General features: G+C 47.2%; 1 protein-coding gene across 1 annotated transcript in view; it reads right to left on the bottom strand.

Annotated features, from left to right (window-relative positions):
* Positions 1-357: 357 nt before the first annotated feature.
* The window catches only part of CHD9NB (CHD9 neighbor), a 43,968-nt gene continuing 35,778 nt past the window's right edge, over positions 358-8,547 (bottom strand). Inside the window, exon 4 of the transcript XR_011482221.1 lies at positions 358-547. The gene's annotated coding sequence lies outside the window, so the exon portion shown is untranslated. The remainder of the gene's footprint in view (positions 548-8,547) is intronic.

Raw genomic sequence — 8,547 nt, 5'->3', positions numbered from 1 at the left:
CCCGTCGGCCCCCGGGACTCGTTTCCGCGCCTCTGTCAGAATTCGCTCCCGTTCTTCTGTGGTGAAGAGTACCTGTAACAGCTGCTGACAATCGTCCCAGGTGGGGTTGTGAGTGAACAAAATGGAATCTAATAGGTCAATGAGGCCTTGGGGCTTCTCTGAGAAAGGAGGGTTCTGGGTTTTCCAATTATACAGGTCACAGCTCTCCGTCCGGGTTAGCTGGTCCCACTCGGATGGGGAGCGCCTGAACAGTAGATGAAGGTAACTCTGGGTCCCCAGGGTCTTGCCCACCCCTATCACCCCTAGTTCTCCCCCGGGTCCCCAGTGCTGGCCCCCCCTCATGGTCGGTTCCCGGTGGCCCTCTTAATCCTCTCGGTTCACCTGTGGGAGCTTCTCTCCTCGGAGGGAATAGAAAGGGGGGCACATATGGTGGAGGCCTTATCTCCGTTTCTAGATCTATCAGGTTTGGATAAGATGATTCCTGAAGGACTGGTTTTGGGTCTTCTTTCTTTTTGGTTTCTTCCGGGGGGATCTCCATCACCAGGACCTGTGAATTGGAAGAACTAGGAAGTTTGTGAACGAAAGGTTTTAAGCATTTAGGCGGATTTTCCACTAGATCCTGCCAGACCATGACATAGGGGACCTGACCTGGATGGCCCCAGGGATCAGGAGCCATAATCTCCTTCACAGCCTGTATGATGGACGGTTGAAAGGTGCCTTCCGGAGGCCATCCAACCCAGAAGGCGGGCCACTCTGCAGAGGAAACGGTTATTAATTTACTTTTCTTGACTAGCAAAGACAAGTTATGGGCCCTGGCCCTGACATCCAAAAAATAGTCATGAGAGAAGGTGGGGTAGATTCCCCCTTGGGAATTCTTTCCCCCATGGTCAAAGAATAAGTGGTAGGGGAGAGAGAGAGAGCGAAGAATTCACTGAGAACGACCACCAAAAAATCCTACCGGGAGTGGTGGCGGCCAAGAGGTTGGGCTTATGGTTTGCTTTTGGAACTGTTTATGTGCCTGCATCGTTGCATGGAAGTTTTCTTGCTGGGGGCGGGCACCCTAGGGGTTTCTAGCCCGTTCCGTGACCCCTTATCCTCTCACGGGAGTCTTCAAGTGGCAGGCGCCCTAATGGCCTTTAAGTGCCTGACCCGTGCCCACACGAAGAATTTTAGGCCACGTCCTCAGTTAGGGATGTTAAAGGAGAGTTTCACCCGATCGGGCTCCCGTTACTGAGGCTCACTTATTGTAGGGCCTTCAGAGTCCACCAGAGTGTAGCCCTGGCCCGGACTCATCAATTGCCCCCACAACCGTTCGCCTGTTCACTGAAACTCCCAAAAATAAAAGGAGTTGAGGGCAGATCAGAGAAGAAGAGGAAAGGAGAGTAGGTCAGAAGAAAGAGAAGAGAATGATGCACCAGAAGAGAACGAGACCAGAGACAATGCCGGCACACACACAAACACGGAGAGTCGTAGACAAACAAACGGATAGACAAATGTCGGCCGACAACACAGCACTGGGTTTTTGGGCCCCCTGAGTCCTCTTGCCTCCCGGTACAAGGTTCACCTTACCGAATGGCGTCCACTGCTCACCAGACTCGGGATCAGGAGAGGAACTCTCCTTTCCGCAGAGCCGGCTGCCTTCCAGCGCGCTTGCTGGCCTCAGTCTTGCGCCGGCTGGAACGTCCAATCCGTTGCCCCTTTTATAGAAAGCTTTCTCCTGTGCCAGATACCTTCCTGCTTCTCAGCAGGGCCTCGGATTTACACTGGACTTTCCTGTCCTGCCTGAGCACCGGTGCTATATCTATCCTTCCCCTCTGTCCTGGAAGTGTTCTCTTTCCCTGGTCAAGGGATCCCGGACGAGCCCCCAAATGTTATGCCCGATGTCCGAACCCCCGAGCGGGAAGAGAGAAGGCTTCCAAGACAATGCAATTCGCAAAAAGGGAAGTTTATTGCTGACTCAAGTCAGGGCTCCTGCTGCATAGTGGCGCAGGGTCAGAGAGCCCCGAGCCTAAGCTGTTACACAAATTTATAGGGTGAGCATAAGCAGTTGGTAGCTGGCTTAAGCAGATTGGTTACATGTTTGCAAAGCAATTTTATTGGCCCAAACCTTCGCGGGCTTTTTTTCAAACTTGGGCGTTCACGGGCTTTTCAGCTTTCCCCTGATAGGTTCCCTCTTTCTTACTAGGCGCATGTTGATTAGCTGGCTCCAGGTGGCCTGATAATCATGTTACCCCAAGAAACCAGGCCTACTCCTAATCTAGGCTGCCTGTCATGGCGTTAGCCCTAGCAGCCTCACACTCCCAGGAGTCAAACATCCTCCCACCACAGGGACTTTGCACATGCTGACCCTTTAGCATGGTTGAAAGTGAAAAGTGAAAGTGAAGTCACTCAGTCGTGTCCAACTCTTTGAGCTACCGTGGACTGTAGCCCACCAGGCTCCTCCGTCCATGGGATTCTCCAGACAAGAATACTAGAGTGGGTTGCCATTTCCTTCTCCAGGGGATCCTCCCAACCCAGGGATTGAACCCAGGTCTCCCACATTGCCGGCATACGTTTTAACTTCTGAGGACCAGGGAAGCCCTTAGCATGGTTGCTGCTGCTAAGTCACTTCAGTTGTGTCCGACTCTGTGCAACCCCGTAGATGGCAGCCCACCAGGCTCCCCCATCCCTGGGATTCTCCAGGCAAAAACACTGGAGAGGGTTGCCATTTCCTTCTCCAATGCATGAAAGTGAAAAGTGAAAGTGAAGTCGCTCAGTCGTGTCTGACTCTTCACGACCCCATGGACTGCAGCCTACCAGATTCCTCTGTCCATGGGATTTTCCAGGCAAGAGTACTGGAGTGGGTTGCCATTGCCTTCTCTGTTAGCATGGTTAATACCTACTAATTTTAGATCTGGATATCTCAACACACACAATGCTTTTCTCAGAGCAAGCTTTCCCTGACATCCCTCAGTCAAATTCCCCCATTTTTGGTTTCAACATATTTGTCATAGTTGGAATTCCACACTTATTTGATTAGCATCCTTACTAGGTTATAAACACCATGAAGAATAAAACTATGTCTTCTTTTGCTCAACACTGGATCCCTAGGGTCCACAAAGCCTGAAATATGTATATAGATATATGTATATCTGGAATAAGTACACAATATCCATCAAATTTTTAAAAAGCAATTAATGGAAGAAGAATGAATGAAGGGATAGATCAATGAACCCTCCCAAGCACAGACCCCTGCAGTCACTGTTTGTTAAGAACGGCACAAGTTCCATCAAAGTGTCCCCTCTTGCAAATTTGAGTTATTCCCAAAGATACCTTAAAAATATATCCATATACAATGAAACCTACTTAAGCAGAACTCATCAGTGGCCTTCTCTCTCTGGCACAAATCCATTTCATGGAAAGAATTTTTAGTGCTTTAATGATGCCTTTCTGCCTTACAGCATATGACAATTCAGAGCAATTAGCTCTACAACTATAATATGAAAAGGTTGGAATGCATTTAAATTGGAATTGATTTTTGTTTAATCTGTGTTTTCATGGGTGGAAATCAGGTTTTTCTGAGCCAGCTCATTAGAAACGACATGGTGTAGGGCTTCAGGGGATGTTAAAACTCCTCCTTCCCAAGAGAAGGGACTGAACTCACCTTCATTCAGTTTGACTTTCTCTAGAGTAATTTTTCCCTCCACAGATCTGCCCTGAACTTGGACTTCAACTCATCTGATCTGTAAATGTCTGCTTTTAGGCGTGTATGCCCCTTCATCATTTACACGCCCTACCCATGACTTTCATCCTGCCCAAGGTCATTGGCCTCAAGGGGTTTGTCTTTGTCTATATGCTCCAGAGCGGGATCCCTGATGCAACTTAGAGTACTTTAATGCAGGCTAGTTTCTGCCAAGAATGAAGACCAGGGGATAGTTGAGTGGGCAGGAGTCATGGCATCAGCTCTTTGGCTTTACCAGATGATAAAAATATCATCTATCTTTGGTGAAGTGCAGAGATTCTTCCACTTAACATATGCAATGAAATCACATATGGCATATTTTAAACATGCCACCCAAGCAGCAAAACAGCCCTAGATAGTCAACATTTCTAGAGGCAGGGACTGGACTTCTGTATATTTTTAAAGTACCACAGTGGTTCTGATGTACAGCTGATCCAGAGGTCTGCAGCTTGGAAAGAGCTCTCACCTCAACTCTAAGATGTGTAATGATCATCCCATTGTATAGAAATGGAAACTGAGGCTCAGATAAGTTAAGTGACTTGTCCAACTGACGCAGGACACAGATGGGTCCTAGGCTGAGCCACAGGAGTTTGACCCCTGTCAACAGATGCTCCAAGATGAAGAGGAGGAAGCGCCGAGCCCTGCCCAGATAAAACAGTCCATGCTTTTCTCATTCTTGAGGTCCAGGATATCTTCCTGACTGTGTAGGCAGAAAGGCTCCTTGGAGATCAAAAAGGGAGTGATGTCAATCTACCCATACGCCTCTTCACTAGAATCATCTTGGCTAGGAGATGCCATGCACACAGGGGAGGAGCCTGAGATAAACCCAATATGAACCCAGAACCAGGCAAAGCAAGATGGTAGGCCAGAGGACACCCACGGGTGTCCAAAGGGAAGAAATGCCCCATGACAATGGTTCAAAGTACCATGAGGGCACCATGCTCTCTCAGCCTGCCCCTATTCCATCCACACATACTGTCCTCCTTTCCCTCCTAATAAACACTTCACTTGTTTCACTATTTTCTCTCTGTGAAAATTCATTTCTACACAGCTGACAGGCCAGGGTCTTGTCACTGGCCCCTGGTCTAGTGGCTAGGATTCAATACTCTCACAGCCATGGGCTGACTTCAATCTCTGGCTGGGGAACCGGAATCCTGTTTTAAACCACCACAGGCCAAGACCTCCTGAGATCACAAAGACACACAGTTTCCAAGTGGCCTAATATAGACTCAAACAAAAGTGTCAACCTCAAAATCCTTTAGACCAGAATGAATGGAGGGTAAAGTACACTCAATAACTAATAAAGATAATGATTAAATGAAGTGTAGCCTGAAACTGCTTAGCTGGGTGGGTAATCAGTTCAGTTCAGTCACTCGGTCGTATCCAGCTCTTTGCAACTCCATGGATGGCAGCACACCAGGCTTCCCTGTCCATCCCCAACTCCCAGAGTTTCTCCAGACTCACATCCATTGAGTCAGTGATGCCATCCAACCATTTCATCCTCTGTCTCCCTCTTCTCCTCCTGCCCTCAATCTTTCCCAGAATCGGGGTCTTTTCCAATGAGTCTGCTCTTCACATCAAGGGACCAAAGTACTGGAGCTTCAGCATCAGTCCTTCCAATGAATATTCAAGGTTGATTTCCTTTAGGATTGAATAGTTTGATCTCCTTGCTGTCCAAGGGACTTTCAAGAGTCTTCTTCAGCACCACAATTCAAAAGAATCAATTCTTCAACACTCAGCCTTCTTTGTGGTCCAACTCTCACATCTGTACTTGACTACTAGAAAAACCATAGCTTTGACTATATAGAACTTTGTCAGCAAAATGACATTTCTGCTTTTTAATACACTGTCTAGGTTTGTCATAGCTTTCCTTCCAAGAGGCAAGCATCTTTTAATTTCAGGGCTGCAGTCACCGTCCGCAGTGATTTTGGAGCCCAAGAAAATAAAATCTGCCACTGTTTCCACTTTTTCCCCTTCTATTTGCCATGAAGTGATGGGACTGAATAACATGATCTTAGTTTTCTGAATGTTGAGCTTTAAGCCAGCTTTTTTACTTTCCTCTTTCACCCTCATCAAGAGGCTTTTTAGCTCCTCTTTGTTTCCTGCCATTAGAGTGGTGTCATTTGCATATATGAGGTTGTTAATATTTCTCCTGGCAATCTTGATTCCAGCTTGTAACTCATCCAGCCCAGCATTTCACATGATGTACTCTGCATATAAGTTAAATAAGCAGAGTGACAATATGCAGACTTGACTTATTCCTGGGTTGGCACACACTTTTAATTCATTTTCAAGTGTTTTGGAGAATAAGTCAGCATTTTCCTGAGGAAAGAGGCCACAAGGGCTCCTTTCCATCAAGTTGTGGTGGTTGGTGTTGTGTGACCTTCTATACTGTCCACACTGCTGATTACAGCAGGCTGAACACAAAGTCAGTTACAACCAGGCAGATAGTGGATGCTTACTTGATCACAACCTGATCACTACTAGTCAGCAGCTCAAAACAGACTTTGGTGTAAGGTATTTGGGGGTAAAGAGCTGCAGGAAGGCAGCAGAAATGAAGAGGAAGTAGTGGAAGTGGGAAATGGAGGGAGAAGCATTCAAAAAGAAGCAGAGACCGAAAAGGCATAAGTACAACAGCATTACAAGATTAGGGAGGAGCAGATGCCTACTTTTCAGGGGTGACAAGATGGCCAGATCATTATTGCAGCTCATTGCAGTTCTTTGAGACCCTCCTTGTGCGACTGCTGGGACAAATCTGTCTCCACATCTCTGGGTATTCCTAAAATTATCCATTCATGCTATCCTCCTACCTAAAGGACAAGTACAGTGAAGCAACGGCAATAATAAGGCATCTTCCTGCTTGCTGAGCATCGCAAAGGAGGCCGCTCTGGCCTTCTGCCTCCAGAGGCTGGACTGGTTGACCATGGAGTTTCCCAGAATCCTTTGCACCTCTGAGAAACGGCAGGGCATCCGCTGCTCTCGTGGATCACAGCCTAACGGAGCTGAATCGGCATTCCTTCGCTTCTACCGCCCTCTAGTGTTCACTTGCTATAGTTATCTTTAGACACTATTTCTCTTGGCTAAGTTTAAGACCAAAACCTAAAAAGAAACTTTTTACAAATCTACCCATCACTTCATGGAAATTCATTTAACACATAAGATATGTTCACTTTTCCATATGTGTATTAAACCTTGAAAGTGAAAAGTGAAAGTGAAGTCGCTCAGTCGTGTCCAACTCTGCGACCCCATGGACTGTAGCCGGCAGCAGGCTTCTCCATCCATGGGATTTTCCAAGCAAGAGCACCGGAGTGGGTTGCCATTTCCTTCTCCAGGGGATCTTCTCGACCCAGGGATTGAACCCATGTCTCCCACCTTGCTGGCAGACGCTTTACCCTCTGAGCCACCAGGGAAGCTTAGTTCAAAGAACTTTAAAAGTCTGTCCATGCATCTATCTATCAAATACTTATCAAATGCTACCGCAGGATAAGCCACCTTTTAGATAATAGAAAACCATGTTTGCCCGCATGGAGACCTAGCTTGGGAGACTGACAACAGACCTCATAGATGAATGTGAAATGACAGCTGCGACAGTGATGCAGAGGACAGAGTCATGGAGAATCGACTTGACAGGGAGGTTAGGGAAGGCTTCCCAGGGGAAGTGAGGATAGAGGAAACCACGAGGGAAGGGTTAGAATTACAATGTCCAAAAGGCCAGGGAGAAGCACATCCAAGATCTCAAGAGAAAATGGGATGCATTTGAAGAAGCAAAAGAAGTTACATGTAGCTGGGATGTAAAATAGTTAGAATGGGAGACTGGAGAGGTAACCAAAGGACAGTCTTTATGAGGTCTTGCTGACCACAAACAAATTTTGATCTCTATGAAAACCATTGAAGAAAGCTTCTTTTTTGTTTTGTTTTGTTTTGTTGGGATCACATAGGTGATTGTGTGTGAATAGTAAGTTGCTTCAGTCGCGTTCAGTTCTTTGTGACCCCACGGACGGTAACCCGCCAGGCTCCTCTGTCCATGCGGATTCTCCAGGCAAGAATACTGGAGTGGGTTGCCATGCCCTCCTCCAGGGGATCTTCCCATCCCAGGGATCGAACTCAACTCTGTCATGTCTTCTTTACCACTGAGCCACCAGGGAAGCCCCACAGGTGATCAGATGTGTTTTTATAGACAGATTACAGCTGAGCCATGGCTTCTTAAAAGACTCGTTCAAAGGCTCCTCATGTAGTCCTGATGAGAGAGAATGGGACTTGATCTAGGTAACAGTGGCAGAAGTAAAATAAAGAAGACGGAGTCAAAGGATATAAAGAGAATAACTGGGTAGGTGGTGAATTAGAAGTGGGAGGATGGCAAAGGATGGGATGCATCAAGGATAACTTCAGATTCTAGTTTGAGTGCTGTACTTAGTCGCTCAATCACGTCCACCTCTTTGAGACCATCAGGCTCCTCTGTCCATGGGGATTCTCTAGGCATGAATACTGGAATGGGCTGCCATGCCCTCCTCCAGGGGATCTTCCTATCCCAGGGATCAACCCCAGGTCTCCCACATTGCAGGTGGATTCTTTGCCATCTGAGCCACCAGGGAAGCCCAGGAATACTGGAGTGGGTAGCCTATCCCTTCTCCAGGGGATCTTCCCAACCGAGGAATTGAACTTCGGGTCTCCTGCATTGCAGGCAGATTCTTTACCAGCTGAGCAAGATATCAGGATGGATAGTGGTACCATTTCCCATGATAGGGAACACTGTCAGAGAAACAGATTTAGGAGAGCAGGCAATGAGAAGAGCAAGAGTTTGGTGTGGGCAAATTAAGGTTAACATG

The sequence above is a fragment of the Odocoileus virginianus genome, chromosome 20 (assembly GCF_023699985.2).
Source record: "Odocoileus virginianus isolate 20LAN1187 ecotype Illinois chromosome 20, Ovbor_1.2, whole genome shotgun sequence".
Taxonomy (NCBI): Eukaryota; Metazoa; Chordata; class Mammalia; order Artiodactyla; family Cervidae; genus Odocoileus; species Odocoileus virginianus.
This window is presented reverse-complemented; position numbering and strand designations above follow the sequence as displayed.